The 27,988-nt window shown below is 48.9% G+C and overlaps 2 long non-coding RNA genes and 2 other non-coding genes across 4 annotated transcripts in view; 1 reads left to right on the top strand and 3 right to left on the bottom strand.

The window, feature by feature from the left end:
• The window catches only part of LOC131280876 (uncharacterized), a 43,930-nt gene extending 42,939 nt beyond the window's left edge, over positions 1-991 (bottom strand). The window contains exon 1 of the long non-coding RNA XR_009188529.1: positions 574-991. This is a non-coding gene — a long non-coding RNA (uncharacterized lncRNA). The remainder of the gene's footprint in view (positions 1-573) is intronic.
• Positions 59-26,716, top strand: LOC131280877 (uncharacterized). The gene is made up of 5 exons (XR_009188532.1): positions 59-357; positions 6,211-6,367; positions 15,042-15,113; positions 18,386-18,461; positions 21,366-26,716. It is a non-coding gene; the product is annotated as an uncharacterized lncRNA (long non-coding RNA).
• On the bottom strand, positions 202-365 carry LOC131273180 (U1 spliceosomal RNA). The gene has a single exon (XR_009180340.1). It is a non-coding gene; the product is annotated as a U1 spliceosomal RNA (small nuclear RNA).
• LOC111758860 (U1 spliceosomal RNA) lies at positions 16,831-16,993 on the bottom strand. Its single transcript, XR_002793004.1, has one exon. It is a non-coding gene; the product is annotated as a U1 spliceosomal RNA (small nuclear RNA).
• Positions 26,717-27,988: the final 1,272 nt, after the last annotated feature.

Raw genomic sequence — 27,988 nt, 5'->3', positions numbered from 1 at the left:
TGGGGTGGTGGGAGTGAGGTTTCTGGGGCAGAAAGAAGACCAGAACAGAAGAGGAGGAGGAGGAGGAGGAAGCCAAGTGAGGCATCAGGAGTCCACGGATAAGCCAGCCTGAAGGCACGGTGGGGGTGGAACCCGGAGGCTGCCAGCGTTATGACCGTGTCCTGGCTGTGCTTGCCAAGTCTGCCATGAAACACAAAACCCCGCGGGAGAGCGCGCTCGCAGCCCCCCACCACCCCAAAGTGCACAATTGAGTTTCCCCGATGCGGGGAAATCGCAGGGCTCAGCAGGTGCCCAGTGCAATGGACCAGCCTCGCCCTGGGAAAGCCACCGTCGTGACCGTGGTGTCCCCCCTGCCAGGTAAGCACGCAGGCAGCGGGCGCCCGCACGCCGTCACCGCATTCTTCCCGCCGCAGCCTCCCAAGCCGCTCTCCCCACGTCATTCCAGCCCCGGGCGCCAGCCGCAGCCCACGGCGTGGGAACTCCCCTGCCCGGAGCAGGGACCGTGGCCCGGCCGCCAGGACGTGGCTCCTCTGCATCCGGCACAGCTGCCTCTGGGGCCGCAGTCAGCCTCACCTCCCTGCGTCTCCGCGGGGCTCTCAAGGGGCACTGCCTGGACTCCTGTCCATCCGCTGTCTCCAGCCCGCTGGGCGACACTGCGTGGCCACGAGAAACCTGCACAGCGCCGAGGTGGGCGGCGGGGGCGGCTGGGGCAGGGGCCGTTTACGGGATGAACCCACCCCCGCCGTCTGCTTGTGGGCGGGGCCGGGGCGCAGGGCGCCTTCTGCACGTCCTGGGGTTCATTTGTGCCCCTGCCTTCTGCTCCTGGCGCTGAAGGCGCTTTCCCATTTCCTCCAGGCTCCAAGCTGCGCGCGTGGGGCCCCGAACCTCCTCACTTACGGCGGGCGGCCCTCGGGGACCTCACCCACGCTCACCTCCCGCCCCCCTCAGCGGGGGTCGCGCCCCGTCACCTCCTTCACAAGCCTAATAAACACTTGACCAGCAAACGGCGCCCAGGAGCCCGAGCTACGCCCCACTTGCAGGCGAGGCGGGATCGCTGAGATTCGGCGTCCCCGGCCCCGCCCCGGCCTCGCCCCGGCCCCACCTGGGCGATTCCCAGCTCAAGCAGTCCTGCCCCTGGGGGGGAAGCGGCGCTGGGGGCTGCAGAGGACACTCTCTTGAGTTTAAAGCCTTAGGGATTAGTATCGCTGCATGCCTGGCAGGGGAAAGAGGTTGAGAAACTCTAGATCAGCCGCTTCTGCCCTGAGCGGTGTGGACTGAAGGGAAGACTCGCACAGGCCTGAGAAGCGGCCCACAAGTGAGTCCCCACAGTTAGGGAGTGGTTGCCTAGTCTCTTGGCCTTGGGTGCTTGGAGCACAGCAGCCAGCCATGTGGGGATGGATCCAACCAGGATCAGTGGTCCCACAACGTCATCCAAGTGCAAAAGCTTTCCCTGGCCAGGAATCGATCCTAGGCCACAGTGGTGAAAGCACCGAATCCTAGCCAATAGACCACCAGGGAGGTATGCACTGCACATCTGCAGCACTCCTTCCCCCACGCAAAGCCAGGACACCCAGGCACAGAAAGGGGCCCCTCCCGGAAACCTTCCCAAACTCAGGGCCTCCCTGCTTTCTCCAAAAGGCACCCTGCACGCCACGCACTGAGCGCTCTGCCAGACCAGGGTGGTGCCGGCAAGACCCATCAGGACCACAAGTTGAGGAGCTGAGGGCCTCGCGCTGGCCTTTGCCAGGAGCCAAAGGTGGACACACGGTAGGGGGCCCAAGCCTGTGGACCAGGAGGCGAGAAGGGGAGAGGCGCCAGGGAGACCAGGAGGCTGAGAACCATGACGGAGACAGGCTGGACGGAAACCTCCTTCCAGGAGCAGGGCCTCCGGGTCACCTGAACTCCGGCTCCTCTGCCTACAACCTGCCGCACCTGCAGTTTTCCCAGCTTCGGTGGTGGAAGCTCCATCATAGTCTTAGTCCCATAAATGCAGGGCTCTCTTTGCTGTGGGGATTTTCCTCAGACGCCACATGGACCTACACCAGGCTTTCTCCTCCTGGGCACTAGTGATATTTACCTCGGGCAGTTCTTTGTGAAGGGTCTCCTGTGTCTCTGCTGACTCCATGGTGGTAGAACGCCCGCCCACCACCACTCACAAGTGCGCCTGCCTAAGGATGACCAAAGAGGCCTCCAGACAATTCTTCTGACCTTTTCTGGATGTTCCCACCTCTTTCCGTTCAGCCTATGGAGATTCTGGAGGTACCCAGGGCACCCAGAGCAGCAGATGAGGGGGCACGAGGAACAGTTGCTGAGCCTGCCACTCCTGTCCTCTTCTGTCTTTCCACACTCCCCGGCACATGCTGCCCTCCCGAGTCCTCCAGATCCCACCCAGAGTTGAGTCCTGGGGCAGCCTCTGCTCTGTTGACACCCGGCGGGGAGGTGCACATCGGAGCAACCATCAACCCTCCGGTCCTGTCACAGAGGAACCTCAGAGGGTCCTGACGCCATCCGAGAACGGAGACTCCACTCCTGTTGGGGAAGGTGTAATAGGAGAGAGAGCAAAAGAACTAGGAGATCCTGGGAGATTCCCTGATCTAAAATGACCGGGAATTTGACCTCTTCTGGAACTGGGTCCACCAGTGACTGAGGAAGGCGGTCCCATACCAGGGTCCAGTCTGCCAAGTACACAAAGCAGACAGCCATCGCCCGGCTACCAGCCCTTAGGCCATCCCCAGACTTCCCAGGTGGGAGCACTTGAACTTCCTTACCCAGGATTTCTGTGATTCCATGGAGGGAAGGCAAAGCTTTTAGGTCCACAACAGCCCCTTATTGGAAAAAGGGATTGTCTATTAAGGAACCTGGAAAATCACCAGAGAAGGGAAAGCAGATGTCGTTGAGTCTATAGGAAACACGTATCCTGCTTAATTTTCCCTGCAAGTTCCCAGATTTTCTACCCTCACACCACTAGCTTGCGCTCCTTTTACTTTCAGTGCACAGCTGGTGGAACCTAAGAGGAATCTGGGAGGTTCGCAGCAGAAAGCTTGAAGTACAGGAGTGGTTTTTATGCAAATATGCTTTCCAAAAGAAAGCAAACAGACAAAACAACATATCAAGCTCACCTATGCCCTATGTATAAAGATGGTTAAGGAGAACCATACATAAACAGCTGAAGAGGTCAGGAAAGAACTTAAATATCTGCTGTTCCCACTAAAGTGCATCTCTTTTCTTTCTGCAAAATTAACATCCACCGCCAAAAGGAAATTTGAATTCTGGATATAGCCGACTCTCACTGCCCCCCCACACACTCCTGCCTGCCCCCTCCATTGCTCCATTTCTCAGGCTCTCCAGCATCTTCTTTCAAAACCTTCAGTTCTCCTTAAGTCTGCCTTTTGCAGCCTCTCACCCAACAACCAGCTTCGTGAATTAGGGACCCTCCCTATGACTCTATCTCCCTTGAAAGAAGAGGATTTTGTAAACATGAGCCTAACCATCATTGTAGAAATACAAATGTTTGCACATTTCACAGTTAGTAATAACTAAAAAAAGACTGTTCTGAGGATGAAAGTCCTGGAGAGTGAGCTGGAAAGCCCTCTTGACTCCCACCCAGGAAATACCCAGAGGCAGTTCTGAGTTTGGAAGGCACTTTGTCTCCTCATCAGCTTGGCAGACACCTGCAGATTTATTCTCTCTGGAGGGTACAATAGGGGACCTTCGGGCCCCGAGGGGCCACCTGTGCACGTGTGGGCACATGTGCTACTCTGAGAAGAGGCGGCTCAAGTGACAGCGTATCTTGCTCTGCAGGGTGGTTACGGGGGTATTTATACATTTGAAAAGTTCTTGAGCCATACGAAAGAGAAGAAGAAAAGTGGTAGACTTGTATTACTGCACTTTAACATGTACTATAAGCTACAGTAGACCCGGCTGTGACCTAGAAGTATTGGCCAGGCAGGTCAAAGATAGGACTGAGCTGAGCAGCGTGAAATGGATCCACAGGTATACGGTCTAGTGATTTTCCATACAAACCCATTTAATGAGGCAAGGAAATAGTTGCAAAAACTGGTGCTGAAGCTAACAGTTATTGATATTGGAAGAATAGTAAACCTTTATTTCTTTCTCACATTACACCCAAAAGTTTGTTTCCGGTACAGCATAGACCAAAAAACACACTCATTAAAGCGATAAAGCTTTTTCAAAGTATCTTGGTGACTCGGTGGAAGGTAAGGTTTATTAAACAGGATTCAGAAAGCGTAAGTATGAAAGAAAGAAGTGATGTATGAGTCTCATCAATACGAAAAGTACCTTCTTATCAAAAGACCCTGTATTAGTCAACCAAAGGGGTGCTGATGCAAAATACCAGAAAATGTTGGTTTTCATAGAAGATATTCATTTGGGGTAGGAGCTTACAGATACCAGGCCATAAGGCATAAGTTACTTCCCTCAACAAAGTTTATTTTCTCGTGTTGGAGCAAGATAGTTGCTTATGTCTGCAAGGGTTCAGGCTTCCTGGGTTCCTCCCTTCCAGGGTTTTGCTTCTCTCTGAGTTCAGGGTTCCTCTTTTTCCTTGGGCTCCAGCTTGAGGATTCAGCATCGAACTCCAACATCAAAACCCCAATATCAAAAGCCCTCAACTCTGTTCTTTGCCATGCCTTTTGTCTGTGAGTCCCCATCCACCAAGGGGTGGGGACTCAATGCCATAAACAAAACACAGTCATGCCCAGGTACAGATCAGATTACAAACATAATCCCATATCTATTTTTGGAATTCACAACCATATCAAACTGCTATATACCCCATTAAGTAAATGTACTGGCAAGCCAGAGACAGGGGAAAGTGCTCACAAAACACACCTGAAAATCAGCCTGTATCTAGGGTACATAATGAACTCCCCCAACCTGAGAAGAAAAATATCTTGGACCTAAATTCTTTAATCTGGTCAAAGACAGAAGATACTTCTGAAGGAAAGATACACACATGGCCTATATAAGAAGACACATCACAGAGTGCTCAGTATTATCAGTTGTCAGGGAAATGGGTGTTAAAACCACATGGACTGGGAGGGGAAGGGAGGGGCATGTGGGAATCCCTCATATTATTTATGGAACATTTATGTAACCTAAAGCTCCTCTTAGGATAATGAAAAAAAATTAATGGTGAAACCAAAAAACAAACAAACCAAACCAAAAGAAAACAAACAAAAAAAGAAAACAAAAAGACAGCACATAGAGTTACCCCCACTCCCAGTCCAGTGGTCACATGGTGAAGGCTGAGAACACCCAATCCTGGTGAAGATGTGAACAACCATAACTCTCACACACGGTTCATGAGAATACAAACGGGTCCAACTACCCTGGGAAAGTCTGGGAGCTTTTATGAAGTTAGGCATATACCTCCCTTTGATCATAGGAATTGCTCACCTAGCAATTGCTCACTTCTCCCAGACAAATGAAAATCTCTGTCGACAAAAGCACTCATGGAACGATTGTTGAAAGTAGCTTTAGTCACAATAAGCAAGAGTGGAAACAGGCCAAATGTCCATTCCCTGGAGAGTCGCAAAGCACCTGCGGTAGGTGGTCCCTCGGGCTAGTACTCAGCAGCGAAAGGGGAATGAGTCCGGGATCATCAAAGACTTGGCAGCATGACACAGCTCTGTCTGTTTCTGCGGCACAGTCGGTTAGGGTATTCGGCTGTTAACTGAAAGGTTGGAGGTTCAAACCCCCGGAAGGACAAGCACAGCCGTTTTCCAATAGCAAGTGCTTGCTGTCCCCTTCCAACCTCGCACAGCTTCTCCCCCCAGGGCATCTACCAGCCCCTCCTGCTGTCCTCTGCTGCTCCTCCACCAAAGACAAACCAAACTTAGCCGCTCCAACACACCTCTCCCAGGAGTCTCGCACCAGCTACTGTCATCCTGCCCACCTGCCGCGACCTTCTTTCCCTCTTACATACAGGGAGGCATATTTTTCTTTCACCAATGGGTTCTCTACCCTAGTTTCTTTCCACCAGTCCCTGTTGGTCCCTTCCCATGGTCTTCCTCTAAAAAGCAGTTTTCTTTAGATAGATTCATATGCCATAAAACCTAGCCAAAGACCACAAACAAAGGCTTTTAGTCTACTTACAATGGTGAGCCTTCATCACCACAGAAACATCCAAAAAGCAAACTTCTACCCCCGTTAGCAGTCACCTCTCCAGCCCTCTATCCTTCTCTTCCCCAGCCCTATAGTGCTCCGACCAGCACAGTTCCATCGCTGCCAAACAGGTTCCACGCTGTTCTGAGGAGGTGGAGAAGCGAGGGTGAAGAAATGAAACACAGAAAATAGCGGTGACCACGTGGGCTTTGAGGAGACTGCAAGGGCGCGGCAGCTGCATCAGGTACCCAGGTTAATCAGGCACGTTATTTTATCCCTTCAGTGACCTCATCACATCCAGCAGTTTGCAGGAGAAGCTCTTGTTTCTAGGTCAGTACAAATACAGTAGTTATTTTTATTTTCAATACCCTATGAAAACTGTTCTCCTGGAATTCTCATCCACACTTAGCATATTTTGTTCAACACATAACCTGGCCCAGGGGCTCCTCCTTTATCTACATTCTTCCTGTGGACTTTGGAGTCTGCTTTGCAGGTTTCTGGGGACCCTCTTTGCAGGGCTCCTCAGACTAGAGAACCACGAGTCTAGTTCCACCTTTTACATCGATTTATATTTGCATTTTGTAGAAATGCAGTCACACAAGGTAGTACTTTGTGAGTGGTTGGTTTCCTTCACTTAGCACATTTTCATTTCATTTTTGTACCTTCTGTAAGGCGGAGGGAACCCCAGGAAATGTGTGAGCTGGGGTGGGGGGAGGGAAGTTCTGTGGCACAAAAGGAAAGAGAGGGAGTAGGAATCAGAGAAGCCAGGATAGAAGGGAAAGAGGGGGACGACGGTGAAGCCAAGTGAGGCGCCAGAAGCCCGTGGATAACCCGGGAGAGGAAGCCTCTGGCAGGCGAGCCTCCCTGTGAGCACAGGCCCCTGGCTTCTTTCTTCCTGGAAGAGGTACCCTCCCCCGCCTCTCCTCACGTGGGAAGCTTGAATCTGAGCCTCACTCTGTGCGGAGGGTCCTCACAGGGTGGGAGGCAGTGAAGGTGATGCGGCTGGGAGAGGCTGCGGCTGGTGGGGTGTTGGATGTGGGGTGGCCCTCCCGAGCCACAGGAGTTGAACAGTCAGAGAAAGCCTAGACCCCAAGGCCCTGTGCTGAGGGGAAGAGAACAGAACGGAAGAGAGGCCGAGTAGTAGGAGCGCAACATAAGCACCGGCTTGGGTTGGCAACAGATGAGCTTTTGGAGCCCTGGCGAGCCCACGCGCGGGACGGGCGAGGCTCCTGCGTATACTGAGAGTGGAGAAGTGAAGCCCCGTCGCGCGCTTCTCCGCGCACGTGAAGGTAAAGCCAGAGCGACAGCAGGTTTTCAAGTCTGTCGGGAGACACAGAAGGTCAGGGACAGTGCGACCCCACCAGTCCACCAACACACGTTTTGCACTTTATTCCCCACTGGGGCAATCGCTGGGCTCAGCAGATCCTCAGGGTAAGGATGAGGCTCGCCCTGGGAAAAGCCCTTAGAGATCATGGTGTCTTCCCTGCCAGGTAAGTCCCCAAGCAGCAGGGCCAGCACGCGGCAGCCTCGTGCATTTCGCTCCACACCACGCAAGGCCACCCTGCTTTCCGCGCCCCGCCCGCCGCCAGCCTCCCAGCCGCTCTCCACCAAGTCATTCCAGCCCCGGGCGCCAAGCGCAGCCCAGGGCCGGGAAGGTCTGCAGCCCTGCGGCCACTCGCTGGCTCCTCTGCCCCGCACAGGCTGCCTCTGGCGCCTCAGGCAACGTCACCTCCCTGGATCTCGCCCTCCCAGGGGCTTTCAGCGGACCCAATATTTATCGCACACCTCTTGGTGACGGTGCATGGAAACGAGAAGAGAAGAGGTGCGCAGCGCCTGGTGGGCGGCGGCGGGGTGGCGTGTCCACGGGGGTGAACCCCCACCGGGTGCCTGCTGGCTTCTGGGGGGGCGGGGCGCAGAGCGGCGTCTGGGTGTCCTGGTGTCCTTTGGACGCCGCCTCCTGCCCGTGCCCTGACGGCGCTTTTCCGTGTCTGCCCAGCTCGCGAGCTGCGCGTGTGCCCCGACCTCCTCACCTGCGTGTATAGACGCCTCCGCGCGGAGCCTCGGGGACCCCACCCGCCGCTCACCTCCCTCGCACGTTGCGGGTGTCGCGCCGGTCACCTCCCCCAAAAGCCTAATGAACACTCGAGCAGCAGCCGGAGCCGAGGAGCAGGAGTGGCCGCCCCTTTTCCAAGCGAGTCACGACACCCGGGCTCGGCCTCTGCCTCCCCTCAGGGACTCCAGCGCAGCCAGACCTGCTCCCGGGGCGGCCAGTGCGCCTCCTGCCACCCCACAGGGAGGAGACTCGCTGCGGGCCCGTGTGATGCGGCAAGAGACGCAGGGACCCTCCAAAGCCCCGCGGGCCCTGGGGGTGTGGGCGGAAGGGAAGACTGGCGCGGCCTGAGCAGCGCCCCAAGCCCCCCTCCTCCTCCCCCCGCAGCTTTGGGGGGCCGCCCACTTGGGCGCCTGGAGGCCCAGCTGCCCGCCCCCCCTTCCTCCCGCGGTTCCATGTCTGCCTCGAGGCCTGTCTGTCTCCCAAGGACCTTTGTCCAGGCCGCCGAGGGCGTGGGGACGCGCGGGAGGCTCGGGGTCGTCCCGCCCGCGGAGGTCTCTGGCTCGGCAGCGGCTAAAACCTGAAGGCGGCCAGTCTCAAGCCCGGACTTCGCTGGAGTCGCCCTGAAGGAAGGAGAACTTGGGGGGCGCCGGAGGACTTGCCTCGGCCGCGGAGGAGCCGCAGCGAGAGGCCGAGGCGAGAGCGCTGCCCCCAGGCGAGCGGGTCTGGCCCGTGGGCGCGTTGGGGCGAGGGCGCGGCTTCCTGGGGGGCCTGGAGGCTCGGGTTATCCGTCCAGAGCCCAGAGCCCCGGCCGCGGGCTCCAGAAGCCGGGACGGCGGCGTCGGCAGCCCCGGGACGGTGGGAGCGGCCCAAAGGCGCAGGGGCCTAAGGCGCCGGCCCCGCAGCTGCAGGGCTGGAGAGGCTGTCAAGGCCAGGGGTGTCCGTGGGTGCTTCTCTTCGAAAGGAAGTAGATGCAGGTGACGCAATCCAGAGAGTGGAGCTCGGGGTCCTTGGGTGAGAGGTGGGCGTGAGAGTTTGCGGCAGGGCTAAGGGAGCAGGTGTGTGGTTTGCCGGAAAGGCTGGCGCGGTGGTTGGGGAGGCCTTTTTCCTGCACTTGGCTGCAGGCGCTTGAATTTGGAAGGGCGGTTGCACTCGGTACCTTGCCAATCCTGCCAGTTGGACGCCTCAGCACAACAATTCTCACAGATGGATCCCTAAGAACACTTGTTTAGTTTCTGTAGTGTAGTGATTATCACGTTTACCTCACACACAAAAGGTCCCCGTGTTTGAAACCGGTGGGAACAGCTACCTTTTCCTTAGGCTTGGAAATTGGGCGGATCCTAGACTTTGGGCACAATGTGTCCTAGCAGTGGAGAGTTTCCACCCAGCTGCCGTTCTGGCGGAATGTCAGGCTGCCATGACTGGCAGATTGAGGTAAGCTGCTCCAAAAGGATGCTGGCCCTTTTCACAGCACTGCTCCTAAAGAAGCAGTCAGCTGTGTAAGAAGTCATAAATGACGGGCAAAGAATAGATTTTTAAATTATGCCAGGGTGCTGGCAGACTCAGCAAATGCAGGAGGAAAAGTGCAAGGGGAAATATGTTGAGTGAGATTTCCAGTCCACAAACTTTAGGCTCAAGACCAACCTGTTGCTCTATTGGGGTCAGCTGCATTTTAAAACTGAAACCAAAACTGCCTTACTCTATTAAAGGACCACAGCACAAAATGTGGGCAGTCACTGCAGTTGTAAATTCAACAGGGAAAAACTCAGAAAGAAGAGACGCTGAAGCCAAGTTCCAAATCGTGGGTAAAACCATGTCCTATTTCTGGCTGGCTCCGGACTTAATGCATGTACAGGCAGACTCCAAGTAGTCCAGCCAAAGACAAAATCTCCGAGCTTTACATTTCACCTGCTATCCACTCCAGGAGAACGAACAAGAGTCGGCAGGCTGACCATCCACCAGAATTACAGCCTGCTCTTTAAAAACAGCCAGGACTCTTTGTGATGCCTAAGAATCCAGAGTCACACCGGGCTGCGGCGGCTTGCTCGGTCGGTAGAGGTGGGGTCTGGCTGCGGACGAGGGGTCGGTCCCGCTTGGGACGGGGGGCCGGTCTCACAGGGGTTGCGCGGTTCAGCTGACGGGGTCGCCCGGAGAAGCAGGCGATGAACTGGGGACAAGGGAGGCCAGGCCCTTGTCGGGGGCTCTCAGGACTGGAGGGCGCACAGCAGAAGAACTACCGCGGAGACGAGGTAAACACGCAAGTCCAACTTTATTGAGGGAGAGGCAACAGTTTTATAGGGGCTGGGGAAGGCTGATTGGTCGAAGCCATGCCCTGTTCTGATTGGTTGCCAGAGAAAGGTCAGTGGGAGGTACTGGAAGGGGGAGGGGTGGTGGTTGGGGATTGGCTGTTGCTGTTGCTGGGGGAAGTGGCAGGGTTTAGGGATTGGTGGCTGCTGTTGCTGGGGTAGAGGGCAGACTTGAGTTTCCTGCCCACGCCTGGCTGTTGCTGTTGTGGGGGGGGGGGAAGGGCAGACTGGAATTTTCCACCCTGCGCCTGCACAGGGAGAAAGAAGAAGAAGGGTGTTGCCTCATAAGGCATTGTGTGGCGCCATCTGGGAGGAGGGGCGGCGGCGGAAGCATGGCTGCCGAGAAGGGGAGACCCGAGGGCACTCTGCGCCCATGCTGAGTTCCCTTCAGGGGTGGCGGTGAGTCCGACCAGCCACCCTATTATGGGGGCAGCGGCTTGGCCTGCCGCGGCTGCTCCCCCGCCAGGCCAGCAAACCACACTTCAGCCCGAGGGGTGACCGCACCGGGCGTCTTTCAAAATATCAAGAATACGGTCCAAATGTATCTGCAACAATTACTCACTTTAAGAGAAATGGGAAAGATGACCCACAATCAAAATTCAGGAAGAGCGATGCAGAGATGACACAAATGTTGGAATGTGGAGGCAAGAAATGCCTCAGATATACTTGTAACTGTGCTCCTGGTTAAAGGGAAAATAACACCACCCAAAAAGTAAGAGTAAAAGTCCTCAAGAAATAGAAATAATAAAGAGAAGACAAAATCAACAACATTTAATGTGAAAGGAAGGCTATTAAATTTTTAAAAAAGGAATCACTGTATAGAACTCACTACATTTGGAGGATGACAGCAAGTCAGTGAATTTGGAGATGGAAAAATAGGAACTGTCCTACCTGAAAGTCAGAGGGGGGGATGAAAATACAGTTAACACACGCCCATGTTCATAGCCGCCTCATTCGCGAGTGCCAAGAGTTGGAAAAAACCCAGGTGTCCATCACCCGGTGAATAGACGAACGACTTGTGATGTACAGAGACTGTGAACTCTGTGTAGCGGGAAGAAGAAATGACCCGTGAAGCCAGTGACAACGGGGGTGAACCTGGAGGATGTTATGTTGAGTCAAGCACGCCAGACACACAACGCAGATTCTAAATGATCGCGCTATCATGAACTGAATGTTTCGTGTAAACTCATGGAGTGCATAATTAGAATGCAGGTCACCCGTAAATAGCTTAATCTGTGAAGAATTCATGGGGGGAAGTGGTTGCGTGTAAATCTTTGGGGATGACTAGAAATGGTTAAAGCATGTGATGGTATTTGTCACTAGCAGTGCTATCGAATGGGTCTCACAGTGGTTGAAAGGCCTAGTTTAAGGTCATGGATACGGCTGGCAGGAAAGCTACAAACTGTAACTGGGACTGTATGAGACAGTAGACCTCATGTTAAACATGAATATGGGGGAGATTGCGTATATATGTGACTGCTTTACACGATATAAATGCAAACCCACTAGTGAGGAGGAAAAAGAATTGAAGCTGTGTACAGCAGGCAAGACCAAGAGAGACTGAAAGATGATGAGTTTTGTTTGTTTGTTTTCTCTTTATTATTATTATTATTGAAATAATGAGAGTGCCTGGGAATGACTGGAGTGATGAATGCACAAATACGTGATAAAAACAAATACCATTGTTTGTAGTCTGTGGATAGATTAATGCTTTATTAGTAACAATTTAATCAACATGTTAAAAAATTAATTCCATTCAAAATAACAACAAAGAATAAAATAATGCTTGAGAGCAAATTCACTAAAAGTGCTAAGCTTGTACTTAATTGGTGTAGACTTTCTGTTGGAGGTGAGGAAAAGTATTAATAATGAGTTGTGGTGACTGTAGAAAAAAAAATTGAGAACATAATTAGTACCCCTCAACTGGACACCTGAAATTGATTAAAGTTGAAATTAAGTGTTGCATTTGTATATATAGCTATATAATTGTAGTAAAAAAAATTGTGAATGTAATTAGTACCCTCGATTATAGACATGAAATTAATATGAAATGTCTGTGTTGTAATTTTATGTATAAATGTGTGTACATTTGTATGTGTACAGACAGACACACACACACACTTAAAAGAGCCTTGGGACCTGAGGAACTATCAAAATTTCCCGTGTTTATTTTGAGTTTAAGAAAGAGAGAGGAGAGAGAATGAGGGCAGAAAAATATAGAGCTAATCAGCCCAATTTGGTGGGAAAACTAGTCATTTGCCGCGTTCGGGTAAAGGAGAGGGTCCGACCATCAGGCAACCGCTCCACTACCCTCCAGACAGGGTGGCCCTCGTGGGCCTCCCCCCAGCGCACCTCCGTCTCACCCTCGCAGGTTTCTCTTCAAAACGTGGAACAAACCGTTTACCAGCAAGCGGGCTGAGCAGAGCAGCCCATCTCCAGGGGACACACAAAGGACACGACCTGGCTTGGGTGGCTCCGTGTTCATGCATTTTGCGGCAGATGTGTGTGTCTGCGGTGACCACGGCGAGGAGCGCAGGGCTTGGGCATGAAGGCGCCACGGGCTGCTGACGCCACGGAGCTGGGGAAGCTTGGGGACACGCTGGATGGCCCTCGACAGCCTCTCCTGCCCGAGTGTGGAGGGAGATCAGGCAGGACCGTGGTGCCCCCCTGTGGGAAACAAAGGCATGCTATTTCCATAGTAGCAAGTTACTTTCTGACCACTGGGTCATGCTGTCCCTAGAGATACACTGTGCAGGTGGCTAATCTCTCAGGGAAACATAACATTCCAGCAGAACCCGGACTTGATAGTACGAGTAACCTGGGCAACAAGATTTATGAGTATATTTGTTTCAGTAACATAATAGACCATCTTGAGCTTTAGTTATTATCTTATCCACTGTGCACTGTGTTTTCAAGAGTGAGGTAATGGGAATAGTTAGCTAGACTAGTTGCTGGTTCTCACGACTGCTTGGGGTATATAAAGAAGCCCCTGATATTAATAAACTTGTCTGATGAGCTTGAGGCTTCAGTGCTCTCAGATCCCCTGATCCCAATCTCTCTTTGTCTTTCATTCCCGATACCCTTCGGGTCCATGACTCGGACAACCCCCCTGACAAATGGCCACACCTGTGTCTCACAGGCAACTCAGAGTCACAGAGGGTAAAACTCAATTTAGCATCCGTAACAACTAAACACTGATGGCAAGCTTCATCTTCATGAATCTTTTAATACTAAGGATATATATTACACATCCATACAATTGCTTTGAACGGCTTGCAAAGCATACGCATACTATTGCCAACATGATGACAAGACCTTGTCATTCCTTTGGTACAAAAAACAGCTGGAGAGATCTAACACCACTGACCAAATTTGTTTCTCCATTATGTCCATTATGATCCTGGCCTTTTTCTTGGCATTCTACTTCTGTTGCTTATTTCTTCCCTGGATTGGAATTGGAGTTACCAAACCCAGCAAAGGAGGGTCCCTTCACAGATCCTCTGAGTAACACCATGAGGTTGACAGCTGAAGGTTTTGGGTCATCAACCAGGGCCATGGATGAATTTCCCTTATTTTTGGATATGAGTTTGTTATGCTTTTGGAAAGGGCCTTTCTCAGACTCTCACTGACAAAAGAGGGGTTTGCATAGTTTAATTTGCATGTCGTTACTTTATCCTGTTGCCTGAGCCACTTGTCCCTTGCAAGCTTTTGCTTTGGGTGCTGTCACTCGGTCTTTTGGTTCTGTCCTCCATAAGCAACACTGTGGAAAATTACCTTGGAAAATTTTGAGGGATGTTAAAGTCATTTTTCCTGCAGACAATTGGAGGGAAAGAGAGCCAGCAATTGTAGTGGCATTGGTGGTTCAGTGGCAGAATTCTTGCTCCCCACACAGGAGATCCGGGTTCGATTCCTGGCCAATGCACCTAAAGGCAGGCAGATTGATTTCATATATTCCTGCCCATCCTCATACGTCTGGCAGATTATTTTCAACCATTACATAGTGTCTGGCAGATCATTTTGTGCTTCTCACTGCCAGCAGTGGGTGTCCCCAAAACCATCCTGCCTAGCAGATTGTTTTTGATTCTCACTGCCAGCAGGAGGTGCCCCAGGAACCCAACTTTCTGCAAGTTCTCTGACAACCCAAATGCGCTCAAGTCACTAGAAAACCTGTAATAACTTTGCTCATATTCTCTTCTGAGTATTCATTTCTACCTTCTGAAATCCTGCTATTGTCTTAAATTTCTGCCCCTAGTGTTTTCTCCATCTCATTCCTTTTCTGCCTTTGGACTTGGAGACTTCGCTCATTCAGGAGTTCCTAGGCTTCTCATTCAAAGCGGTTTAGCGCCCTCAAAGGACTGGTTTGGCTGCAATGGTATACACAGTGTTTTCATTTTGGTTCAGTCCAGAATATTTTCTAATTTCCATTGGCGTCTCTGCTTTGGTACAAAGATTCATGGAAAGGGTTCCAAAGACATGGGATTTCCTTCTTATATTTTCGGGACTGAATTCTAGATGCCGACTGATTCTGATCAACTGCCTGAAGATTTTTTTCCTCCCTCCAGGCAGTCTTGGAATATGCCTCTGACCATCCCTTGGCAGTCATGACCAGTCGGGGAACACCACACCAATCGCAGGTACTCACGGGAATGGGAAAACCCACGAGAGGTCAAGCTTGTGGCCACGAATTCTTGTAAACTGTTTTAAAAAAATTCCTCTTCTTGATACTGTTTGTAAAGCCAAGGCCACTCTGTGCAAAGAAACCTGGGGTTTGAAGGGGCAGGTTTAGACTGGATCATCCTTCCCCTTACGGCATAGGATTTGCCCCTGCAGCTCCTTGGGGCAAGGACTGCCTGTAGGACTTCTCAAATTAGCCTGGGAAAGAAACTTGAACTCAGGCCTCTTTGTCCTCAAGCCCACCAAAGAGAAGTCCAAATAAGCAATGTTAGCAATCAACCTCAGGGCACAGGCAGCTTTGAGGACTCTGTTTTTACTTTGTGCTCTGGCACCTGCGAAGGTTCCTGGGAGGTTTGCTGTGCACCTCAGTCTAAATGTTTTCAAGCTATCTATCAAGTTTTAAAAGAGAAAAATCATCTCTAAAAGACATTGTATCTCTTACTTTGACAACAATTGCAGGACGAGGTCTGGGAGGGTAAGGATGGATTTAGAATCCCTGGATTAAGAACAGGCCCATGAGAAAAACGGAGAGTGGTGCAAACCTCCTTTACCACTTGCCAGAGTCTTGCTCCAACCAGCTGGTGTTCTGCTCTGCCCACACCTCCAGCTCCATCCACTGACTGTCTCTTCACAAAAGGCGGTCTGGCCACACCTCCCCACCCCAGCCCCAGTCCTAGGTGTGCGCAGAGCCAGGCTACCTTTGGTGCTCACTTTGACCACTCAGGTTGTGGAACTGCTACACGTGGGCAAAGGACACTTGGGCAAGCAATTCTGGCATTCTGTGTAGCTGGGTGAGTCTTTGGAGGAGAGGGGGCATGGTTCCATGTGGGCATGTCCCTCCACATTGTCCTCGCCCAGGGGAGGGAGGGAGGCCGGAAGAGGGCACAAGAGGGGCCGTGCCAGATTCCTTCTTCCCTGGCAAGAAGCCCAATACCCTGTACAGGAGCAAGAGAACCACGGGAGCTCACACATTCCCCAGCAACGGTGAGATCCTGCTGTTGTCATCCACACCCACTTCAGCTTCGAAAGTTGGGAGCATGGAAAGAAAATTGGCAAGTGCAGGCAAAAGGAAGTGGGTTTCAAGGAAGCCGGGATGTTGTGTCCACTGTCCAGGCTCCCCAGCCTGTGAGGGGAAGCAGCTGTGGAAATATGCCCTCAAGGGTCTGCTTCTTGGCAGAACGCGTTACAGTTATGCATTTACTGGTTGGAAAAGGATGACTAAACGAACAAAAGTGCCAAGGATAGATGTCTGTGAATATTCCTTAAGCAATTTATCATTCACCGATAAACTGATGTTTGAACATTATGAATCTATTCAGGCACAGAAAGAAATGCAATGCCAAAAAAAAGTTAGAAAATAATGACTTAGAGGCTATTACTGATAACAATTATTGGATATTAATGTCACTGTTGTACCTTGTCAAGGTACCTTGGTTCCGTTATGTAAGGGGTCAGGAGAGCCGTAAAAAGGGGGTGATTCTGGGGTGGTAGGAGTGAGGTTTCCCGGGGCAGAAAGATCAGGACAGAAAAAGAAGCGGAAGAGAAGGAGGAAGCCACGTGAGGCATGAGGAGTCCACGGAGAAGCGGCTGGAAGGTGCGGGTGTGGTGGAACCCCGAGGCTCGCCAGGGTGTGACCCGTCCTGACACCTCTTCAAGTCTGCCATGAAACACAGAACGGTGGGGGAAGCGCGCACGCAGCCTCCCACCAACGCAAATGATGCAGTAGAGTTCTCCCCACGTGGGGAAATCGCAGGGGTCAGCAGGTCCCCAGTGTGGTGGAGCAGCTCGCCCTGGGGAAGCCGCCCTCGTGACCGTGGCGTCTCCCCTGCCAGGGAGCTACGCAGACAGCCGGCGCCGGCGCCGGCAGCCCCGTGGCGCTTCACTCTGCGCTCACGGTCGCCACTCTCCTGCCACCCTGCGCCGCCAGCCACCCAATCGCTGTCTCCACGACATCATCCCAGCCCCGGGCGCCAACCCCAGGCCACGGCGCGGGAGACTCCCGCCCGGAAGCAGCGGCTGCGGGCGGCCACCACCGCACTGGCTCCTCCGCACGCCGCACAGGCTGCCCTGGCGCCCCTGTCCCCCTCACCCCCCTGGGTCTCGCGCTCCGCGAGGCTCCCAAGGGACACTGCACGGAATCCCGTCCATCAGTGTCTCCAGGCCGCTGGGCGGTATCGCAAGGACACAAGAAACCTGTGCAGCACCTAGGTGGGCGGCGGGGGGCGGCTTGGGGACGGGGTGGGGGGGCGCCAACCGGGATGAACCCACCCCCGCCGTCTGCTTGTGGGTGGGGCCGGGGCGCAGAGCGCCGTCTGCACGTCCTGGTGTTCATTTGTGCCCCTGCCTTCTGCTCCTGGCGCTGAAGGCGCTTTCCCATTTCCTCCAGGCTCCAAGCTGCGCGCGTGGGGCCCCGAACCTCCTCACTTAGGACGGGCGGCCTCGGGGACCTCACCCACGCTCACCTCTCCTCAACCCTCTCGGGTGTCGCGCCCCGGTCACCTTCTCCAAAGGCCTAGTAAACCCTTCACCACCAACCGGCGCCGAGGATCCAGGGCTCCACGCCCCACTTGCAGGCCAGGCAGGTTAGCTAAGACTTGGCACCCCCGCCCCCACCGCCCCCGCCCAGGCCCCGCCTCCCCGATTCCCAGCTCCAGCAGTCCTGCACCCTAGGAAGGCGGCAGCAGGGGAGGCCGAGGGCGCAGGTTTAAGGATTACAATCGCTGCAGGACTGTTTAGACATGGGAGAGAGGTTGAGTAACTCTCTAGATCAGCCACTTCCTCCGTGAGCGGTGTGGACCGAGGGGAAGACTCGCACAGGCCTGAGAAGCGGCCCACAAGTGAGTCCCCGCAGTTTGGGAGTGGTTGCCGAGTCTCTTGGCCTTGGGCGCTTGGAGCACAGCAGCCAGCCTTATGGGGATGTATCAAAGCATGGTCATTGGTCCGGCAACGCCACCCAAGTGCAAAAACCTTCCCTGGCCGGGAATCGAACCCGGGCTGCAGCGGTGAAGGTGCCGAATCCTAGTCACTAGACCGCCAGGGAGGTGTGGGCTCTGTTTTCGCCAGGCTCATTCCACCAGCAGTGCTGGTGGAACCTAACATGAACATGAATCTACACTAGCCTTTTAAAAAAGTTTTTACAAAGATTTATTTAACTTATTTGCACATACCCCCATTCTTTGCAGTCTCTGTCTGTTTCTTGTGTGATCTATGTGCCTACTCTTCTTTTTGCAAGCACCAGAATCCAGACCTGGGACCTCCTGTGTGGTAGGCGGGTGTCTGACTGCTTAAGCCACATCCTCTTCCCTGTGGTAGGTATTTTTATTTATTTAAATATGCATCCCCCAAAACCCGAACACAGAATAAGCACATCAAGCCCACCTAGCCATATTTACAGAGATGGTAAAACAGAATTCTACATAAACAAAGGAAAATGCCATAAAAGGACTTTAAATAGCTGCTGTTTCCACTAAAATTCATCTCTTCTCTTTCTCCAAAATTCTGCCAGACCCTGTCTTAGGTTGCAACAGGCTTACCGATTCTAAGTACCAGAAATACATTGGTTTTTACAATGGGAGTTTGTTAGCAGAAACTCTTAGAGTTTCAAGGTTGTGAAGTGTCCAAATCAGAGGACTATCAGAGATCCCTTCTCACCAAAGTCAGCTACTGGTGATCATGGTGTCCTGCCATGTGGTCAAGCAAGATGGCCACCGGTCCCTGACAATGTCCTTACCTTCCCCACCAGAATCTATCATCTCTCAGAGCAAGCTGTGGGTGACCAGGCATAAAGTTGTCTCTTTCTGGGCCTCCTCTCTTAGTCTTGGTTGCTCTGCTCTCATCCCAAGTTCAGCTGTGGGTTATCAGACCTATGGCAGGGTCTGTCTCCATGGGCCCAGCCTCTCAGAGGCATCTTTTCTTGCCTTTAAAGGAGAAGTGATTTCAACAATCAGAGAGAAAATCTCCATCCCTACTTCAGATAGCCAGTAGCTCCTGGGGAATTTAACAAACACCTTCAACTGGGTCCCTGCCTTAAAGCCTGCCCTACAGAATTTGGATTTCTGCATCCCCATGGTGGCCCATCAACTTGATAAAATCTCATACTATTTAAAGATATCTCCTGTCTGTTCTGTTTCCCTAGAGAACCCTGACTAATGCAGTGGGTTATTGTAAACTTAATCGGGGTTGACTCCAATTGCAGCTGCAGTTTCAGATGTGTTATCATTGCTTGAGCAAATAAATACATTCCCTGGTACCTAGTATTTACAGCTATTAATATGAAAAATACTTTTTTTTCTCAATAGCCATTAGTAAGAACCATGAGAAACAGTTTGTTTTCAGCTGGCAATGCCATCAACATACCTTCACCATCCTACCTCATGGGTATATCATGTCTCCAGCCCTATGTCATACTGTCCACAGGGACTTTGATCATCTGTCCTTCCCCACAAGTCAACATATTGAGGATCTCATGCTGACTGGACCTAGTGAGCAAAACGTATCCATGACTCTAGACTTATGTGCAAGGCATTTGTGTGAGAAAAGATGGGAGATAAATCCCACAAAAATACAGGGGACATCCACCTTGGTGAAATTTCTCGGTGTCCAGTGGTGTGGGACATGTCAGAATATCCCTTCTCAAGTGAAGGCTAAGCTGTTGCATCTGGCCACTCCTACAACCAAAAAAAGGGCAGAACACTAAGTTTGGAATAACATATTCCTCATTTGGGTGCCCTACTCCAGCCCAGTTACTGAGAGACCAGAAAAGTTGCTAGTGTTGAGTGGTGAATGGTACAAGAGGAGGCTGCTGCTCAGGCTGTGCTGCCACTTGGGCCATATGATCCAGCAGATCCAATGGTGCTGGAAGTGTCAATGGCAAAATAGAGATTCTGTCTGGAGTCTTTGGCAGGTCCCTATAGGATAATCATAATGCAGATCCTAAGGGTTTTGGAGCAGATAACAGCTTTTGGCCTGCTATTGGACCTTAGTAGAGACTGAACACTTAACCATGGGCCACCAAGTTACCATGAGACCTGAGATGTCCATCATGATCTTGGCATTGTCTGACCCACAAAAACATAAAGTTGGGCTTGCAGAGAAGCACTCTGTTATAAAGTGGAAGTGGCGTATGAGAGATAGGGCTTGAGGAGTCCTGAAGGCACATGTAAGTTACATGAGGATGTGGCCCAAATACCCATGACCACCACTCCTGCCACACCACCTTCTTTTTTCCCTGAGGCCTCTTGGGGAGTTGCTTAAAATCAGTTGACCAAGGAAAAGAAAATTCAAGCCTGGTTTATAGATGGTTCTGCATCATTTGCAGGTACCCCTCAAAAGTGGACAGCTATAGCACTGCAGTCCCTTTTTGTGATGTCCCTAAAGGACAGTGAGGGCAAATCCTTCCAGTGGGCAGAACTTCAAGCAGTGCACCTTGTTGTTCATTTTGTTTGGAAGGAGAATGGCTGTAAGTATGTTTGTACATGGACTTATATGCAGTTGTGAATGGTTTGGCTGGATGGTCAGGGACTTGGAAGTAACATGATTGGAAAATAGGTGACAAAGAGGTTTGGGGAAGAGGTATATAGATAAACCTTTCTGATTAGGCAAAAAACAAGAAAACAAAGTGGTCCTGGTGGTAGGGATGGAAGTTATGTACAGGCTCAGCAAATGGACTTCCCTTCACCAAGCCCGACTTGGCTACAGCCAAGGCTGAGTGCCCAATCTGCCAGCAGCAAAGACTCAGGTCCCAATATGGCACCATTCCCCAAGGCGATCAGCCTGCTATCTGGTGGCAGGTTGATTACATTGGACCTCTTCCATCATGGAAGTGGACAGCGATATGTTCTAACTGGAAAATGGACATACCCCAGACAAGGTTTTGCTTTCCCTGTGAACAATGCTTCTTTCAAAACTACCATCTGTGGATTTACCAAATGTCTTATCCACTGCCATGGTATTCCACACAGCATTGCTTCTGATAAAGAAACCCACTTCACAGCAAATGATGTATGGGAATAGGTTCATGGAATTCACTGGTCTTACCATGTCCCCACCATCCTGAAATAGCTGTATGAATAAAATGGTGGGAAAGCATTTTGAAGACTCAATTACATTGCCAACTAGGTGGCAAGACCTGGCAGGCCTGGGGCAATGTTTTCCCAGAGGATGTGTGCTCTAAATCAACATCCACTATATCGTGCTTTTTCTGTCATACCCAGGATTCATGGGTCCAGGAATCAAGGTATGGAAATGGGAGTGGCACCACTCACTATTACCCCAAGTGATCCACTGGGGAAAATACTTTCTTCCTGTCCCTAGAAACCTAAGCTCTGCTGGACTAAAGGTCTTAGCTCCAAAAGGAGGAGTGCTTTCACCAGGGAACACAATAATGATTCCACTGAACTGGAAGTTAAGACTGCCACCTGGCCACTTTGGACTCCTCAGGACTCTGAATCAAAGCAAAAAAGGGAATTACTGTACTGGCTGGAGTGATTGATCCCTATCAAGGGAAGATAGGACCACACCTACACAATGGAGGTAAAGAAGAGTTTGCCTGGAATACCGGAGATCCCCTAGGGTGTCTGTTAGTCCTGAAGGCACATAAATGTTACATGAGGATGTGGCCCAAATGCCCATGATCACAACTCATGCCACACCACCTTCTATTTTCCCTATGGCCTCTGGGGGAGTGCCTTACGATCAGTTGACCAAGGATGAGAAAACTCGGGCCTGGTTTACAGATGGTTCTGCATGATATGCAAGTACCCATCAAAAGTGGACCATTATAGCACCACATACCATGCCTTGTGATCAAAGAAAATGGAAAATTTCAACAACCCAATCCAGGCAGGACCAACAATGGCCCAGAATCTTCAGGAATGAAAGTTTGGGTCACCCCACCAGGCAGAGAACCATGGGCAACTGTGGTGCTTGATGGGGATAAAAGGAACATGGACTGGGTAGTGGAAGAAGGTAGTGATAAATATCTACTCCAACCATGTGAACAGTTACAGAAACAAGGATGGAATGGTCATGAATATTTCTTCCTTGATTAGTAATGAGCATGTTTGTATATATGTGTAAAACAAATATCTTTGTTTTCTTCCCTATCATTTCTGCTTACAATATGACATAAATTGTATTAGTTTCATGTTGCAGAATTTAAGTTTAAGAATGAATATTACCCAAGGACTTACACCCTATTCATGGGTTTTAATCATCAGTGAATTGACTCCATAAATGGCTGGTTACATCTACCATCAACTGAGGAGGTTGCCTTCAGCAGTGAGTGAAATCTCATCCAATCAGTTAAAGGCCTTAAAAGAAGTTATTTCAGAATTCAGAGAGAGGATCCCATCTCTACTTTAGATAGCCAGCATCTCCTGGGGAATTAAATGGGACCTTCCTCTGAGTCACTGGCTAGCCACCTGCCCTACGGAATTTGGATTTGTGCATCCCCACAGTTGTATGAGACAATTTTATAAAATCTCGTGCTATTTACAGATATCTCCTATTTGTTCTGTTTCCCCTAGAGAACCCTGACTAATGCACCATTTGACAAGCTCAGGACTAAGTACCACTGACAACCAGCCACAGAATGCCACAGTCTTTGAGAAGAAAGCACCCAATTTATGATACCTTTATTTTGGCTTTCTTTTAGCCTCAAAATGTGAGCTAATAAGATCCCACTCTTTAACCCCACCCATTTCATGGTATTTGCTTGAGCAGCCAAGGAAACTAAAGCAACATACTTGGTTTGATTTGTTCTTAGGTATTTTGTTTCTTGAGTTACTATTATAATTGGAATTTTTTTCTTGATTTCTTATTCAGATTTTTCACTACATGTATAGAAACACTACTGATTTCGCACATTGTTCTTGTGCCCAGCCACCCTGATGAATTTGTTTATTAGTGCCAAGGGTTTCATTGTGGATTTTTCAGGACTATAGAAACATAGGATCTTGTCATCTGAAAATATGAGAAATTTTACTCCTGGCTTTCCACTTTGGGTGGCTTTTATTTCTTTCTCTTGCCTAACTTCCCTGTCCAGAACTCCCAGTACAGCGTCGATGCTAGTGGGGGCAATGGGCATCCTTGCCTTGTTCTGATCTTAGAGGGGAAGCTTGCAGTTTTTCACTGTTAAGTATGATGCTAGTGGTAGATTTTTTCCCCCCATATAAACCCTTTATTATGTTAGGGTGTTTCTTTCCAGTCTTCATTTTCTAAGTGTAGGTAGTTTGTGTACCTCTAGGAATTTCCATATTTAATCCAGGTTACTAATTTGTTGGCATACAGTTTTTAAAATATCCTCTTATAATCTACCTTATTTCTGTGTGATTAGTAACAATGTCTATCCTTTCATTTCTGACTTTAGTTATTTGTGTCCTCTCTCTCTCTTCTTTGTCAGTCTTTTGGATTTGTTGATTCTGTATATTGGTTTTTTTTAAACACCTTTTTAAAAATTAAAGTGAAGAGATCACAAGGAACGTTACATTAAAAAACATAAGAGGTTCCCATATAACCCACTCCCCACCCCCCTATTGCTTTTTTTTAAAGATGTATTTTATTTATTTATTCATTTGGATTCAGGTGAGAAATCAGCACATAATCTTATTAAGAATCTTTTGTACGTAACATGTTGCTTTTCTCTAGTATCTTTCAGACCTCTCTGCTTGTCCTTGGCATTCAACAGTTTGACTCCTATGTGTCTGGAAATGTTTGTCTTTGGGTTTATCTCCTATGATATTCTTTGGGCTTCTTGAATGTTCATATTGATGTCTTTCATTAAATTTGGGGGGTTTTCTGCCATTTTTATTTTTCTCACTAAACTGTTTTAATGAGTCTCAAAATTCTGTGACAGATTTTTGGTCAAGTTGTTTCCATTTTAAAAGTACTGATAACTTAAAACTGCCACACAAAAACAAGTGATCCCACAAAACATCCATTTCCTTCTGAAGGTTTTACAATACATTGCTGTCATTAACCAGTTTTTAATATTAAACATAAATGGCCAATTGAGGCAAACCATTCTGAGACTACCTTCCACCACTGATTAAGGCCAGGGTGGCAGGTATTATGAATAATATTGATTTAGACTTCTGAACTCTCTGGGCAGACTTGGTGACCTTGCCAGCTCCAGCAGCCTTCTTGTCCACTGCCTTGATGACACGCACAGCAAATGTTTCATAATACAAATAGAAAACTGATGCAGAGGAGGATAGTTAAAGAAGCCCTTAACACTCATGGGCTTGCCAGGAACCATATCAATGATGGCAGTATCACAAGATTTGAGGGATTGGGGTCGTCTTCCAGCTTCTTACCAGAATGGCAACCAATCTCTTCCTTGAGCTCAGCAAGCAATGTGAGGTGACAGGTGCATAAACAGCACTGATTTGGCCTGGATGTTTTTCAGGATAATCACCTGAGCAATGAAGCCAGCTGCTAACATTCATGGGTCATTTTCTGTGACCAGCCACATTGCCATGAACATCTTTTATAGAAACTTTCTTAACATTGAAGCCACACGTTGTCCCTAGAAGCTTCATGGTGCATTTCAACAGACTTTACTTCAGTTGCAACCCTGGAGCAAAGGTGACCCCCCGTGCCCGGTTTGAGAAAACCAGTCTCCAGTCAACCCACAGGGACAGTTCCAATTCCACCATTTTTGTAGGGAACCTGAAGACCTAGGAAATGGGTACAAATTTGCTTTGTGTCTGAAGATTTCAGGGATTCTATCTTGTCACAGTATTCCACATGTGGCCTTTAAGAAATGGTTAAAATTTCAAATATTTTCTCCGTACCAACTTTTGTGGCTCTACCACTTTTCCCTTCCATTGTCCACCAAAGCTGAAATGGTTCATGTGTATATTCCTCCTTGGAGAAATGTATTACCCTTCGGTTTCAATGACCTCGGTTCTCTCGTTGGCTCCAGAAAGATGAATTTGTAGATGACTCAACTTTTTCTTGTTGAAATGGAAGCAACCAACTCTTGGGGCTTTTTACATCTTAAGTAGATGTGGAAATACCCCTTTGTTTTGGTTTTGATAACATCTCATTTATTTCTGGGCTAAACCACATAAAGTCCTTTAGCTAATGACAATGTCTTATGGATAATGAGTACCTTGAAGATCCAAACATAAGCCTATATACTGGGACTGAAGTGAAACCTGACTATTGACCAGAACTGAAATTTACAAGTATTATCCAGAGCTCTACCTGAGGTTTGCAATGGGGACTCTTCCTTGTCAATCATGTTAATAATCTTTATATAAATTGGATATTAGGGCTCAGGTTCCCCAGAGGCAGGTAAGATTGGCTGTATTCCACTTTGTGTTCCCATGTCAATTACCAGAGTAAGGAAGACACTCAGCCCAATGATATATAAACATAATATTACATGGGCAGTATATCTAAAGTGTACAATCAATAGCTTTTGTATAAGCACAGTGTTGTGCATTTTTCACCACAAATTTTAAAGAACAATTTCACTACTTCAAAAAGAAAGAATAGGTAGAATGTGAACATATTTCAATAAAACTGCTTAAAAATATTACATGGACACACAACATCTTTTATCATTCTCAGAACAGGGTCTCACTGAAAATGGGAATGAGTAATTGAAATACTCCTTAAAAAAGAAAATGATGGAAAATTTAAAACATAAGCTTAATTGTTTTGTGATTGTGTATTCACATTGAATTTTTTAAGAAAATTTTCAAGGTGGTAAAATACAAACAACATAAAAATTTCCCCCTTTAACCCACTTTCAAATATACAATTCAGTGATACTCTATTCACAATGTTGTGCTACCATTATCACAACTCATTACCAAAAAAATTTAGTGCCCCAAACAGAAGTTCTGTATCCATTAAGCAATAACTCTTCCCCACTCTTCCCACCCCAGGTCTTGGTAATCAGTAATCTACTTTCTATCCCTAAGAATTTGCATATTTTAGGTATTTTATATAAGCAGGATATGCAAATGCCCATTTCTGTCTTGCTTATTTCACTCATCATGGTATCTTCAAAGTTCATCTATGTTGTAGCATATAAAAGAACTTCATTCCTTTTTATGGCAACCTTATTCACAATAGCTAAAACTAGAAGTAACCCAGTTGTCCATTAATTGTAGTGTGTTCACATGTTGGAATAACACTCATCAATGACTCTAAAATAAACTACTGATACACAACCTGGATACATCTGAACAACATTATGTTACATGGAGGGAAAAAAGTATATTCATTTATGTGAATTTTGGGAGCAGTCAAAACTAGTCTATGGAAATGGAAATCAGAATGGTGACAGCCAAAGTGGAGGTGGGGTGGTGATTGACAGGAAGAAGGTCTTACCTTTCTGGGCAGAGGGAAATATTCTAATTTGATCTTGGTGTTGTTACATTTGTTAAAATTCATTGTACCTTAAGATTGTGTATTTTACTCAATGTGAATTATATTTAATAGTTTTCTGTTAGTTTAAAAATTGGGGGATGGGGTGAAGGATAACTTCATATTTAGATTGCATTGTCTTTATTTGATTTTAGGGTAAAATTAAATACTGTCATATGAACTTTGATTTTGTCTCATTTATCGTCTTATCTGAAAGGCCGTACTGATATGTGAAATATCTAAACCAAAGAATCAAGTATAAGCACATCATCTCAGGCACAGAAACTATTAACATGGTTGAGTGAGAGTTGGCCTAACGTCTTTGGGGATATTTCTGCAAATGTTCAACGTGGACTGAGTTCAACTTTTCCTGAATCCTGGGCCCAAGATGTGTGCAGTGGAGGTTTCTTTTCCTACTCCAGACCACTGAGATCTAGAAACTCCTTAGAGTGTTGCTGGTGTGAAGATCAACTGAGGTTGCTGCAGCCACAACACAGAGCACTAACCACTACATGATCAGGGGCGCGCCATGGCCTGACCTGTAAGAACCCTGAATTCTTTCATTCTTTGATGTGTACTCAATCAATCACAATCTTTACTGCCATCTCCTCGAAAACCCCATGTCCTTGCACTTTTCTCTTTTTCGTGCTATTTCTCCATTTTCCCTCCTCATTCTAATACCCAATATGAATGATCCTCATCTACACAGGATCCTCCCTTCACCTCCGCAGACTTCCTCAGAGGTCTCAATGACCTCGTCCCCGCCTCCCCTGCTTTCTTTCATCCTTTGGGTTCCCATTACAGCTCTGCTCCTTTGCCGCTCCAGCTTATGAAACCCACCAAGTCCATGGTATGCAGGTGAGTATGGGGAGCTCGTGCAGTGCAGATGTGCACGCTAGGATTTTCTGTTGTCCCACCTACGTGGCATCTGAATACTTCAAACTTAGTTAAATGGAATAAAGGTATTTTAAAAATAACTCCCCATTTGAAAAAAAACTTTCATTGTTTCCATTCTCAGGGTTCTTCAAAAGACCAGAAACTTAAATACAACAATGCATTAACTGAACAAATCCTAAATGAGCATCCTGATGTGTGCCCTAGGGGAGGGAGGGGAGGAACTCAAGAGAGACCATCTCAAGACCCCTGTCCCCAGGGAGCTAGACAGAGAAATTGAAAGTTAAAAACATCACATGCACCCCAAAGGCTCCTAGGTAGAGTGGGTAAACAGTCCTTTCATGGGTTTATGCCCTTCCCACTTTCTCCACAGGAGTGAGTGTAGGTCAGTGGTTGAACACCTGCTTTTTAACTACAAGGTCCTGGTACCTCAAAAAAATTAAGTTGGCATCAAAGCAAACATGATAGTTATGCATTGAGTATGTCAAATTAAAGTCCCAAGGTTACCACAAAGAAAATATCAGAAAATTACATTCAGACATAAATGAGAAGGGACACA

This window comes from Dasypus novemcinctus, chromosome 13 (genome assembly GCF_030445035.2).
Source record: "Dasypus novemcinctus isolate mDasNov1 chromosome 13, mDasNov1.1.hap2, whole genome shotgun sequence".
Taxonomy (NCBI): Eukaryota; Metazoa; Chordata; class Mammalia; order Cingulata; family Dasypodidae; genus Dasypus; species Dasypus novemcinctus.
This window is presented reverse-complemented; position numbering and strand designations above follow the sequence as displayed.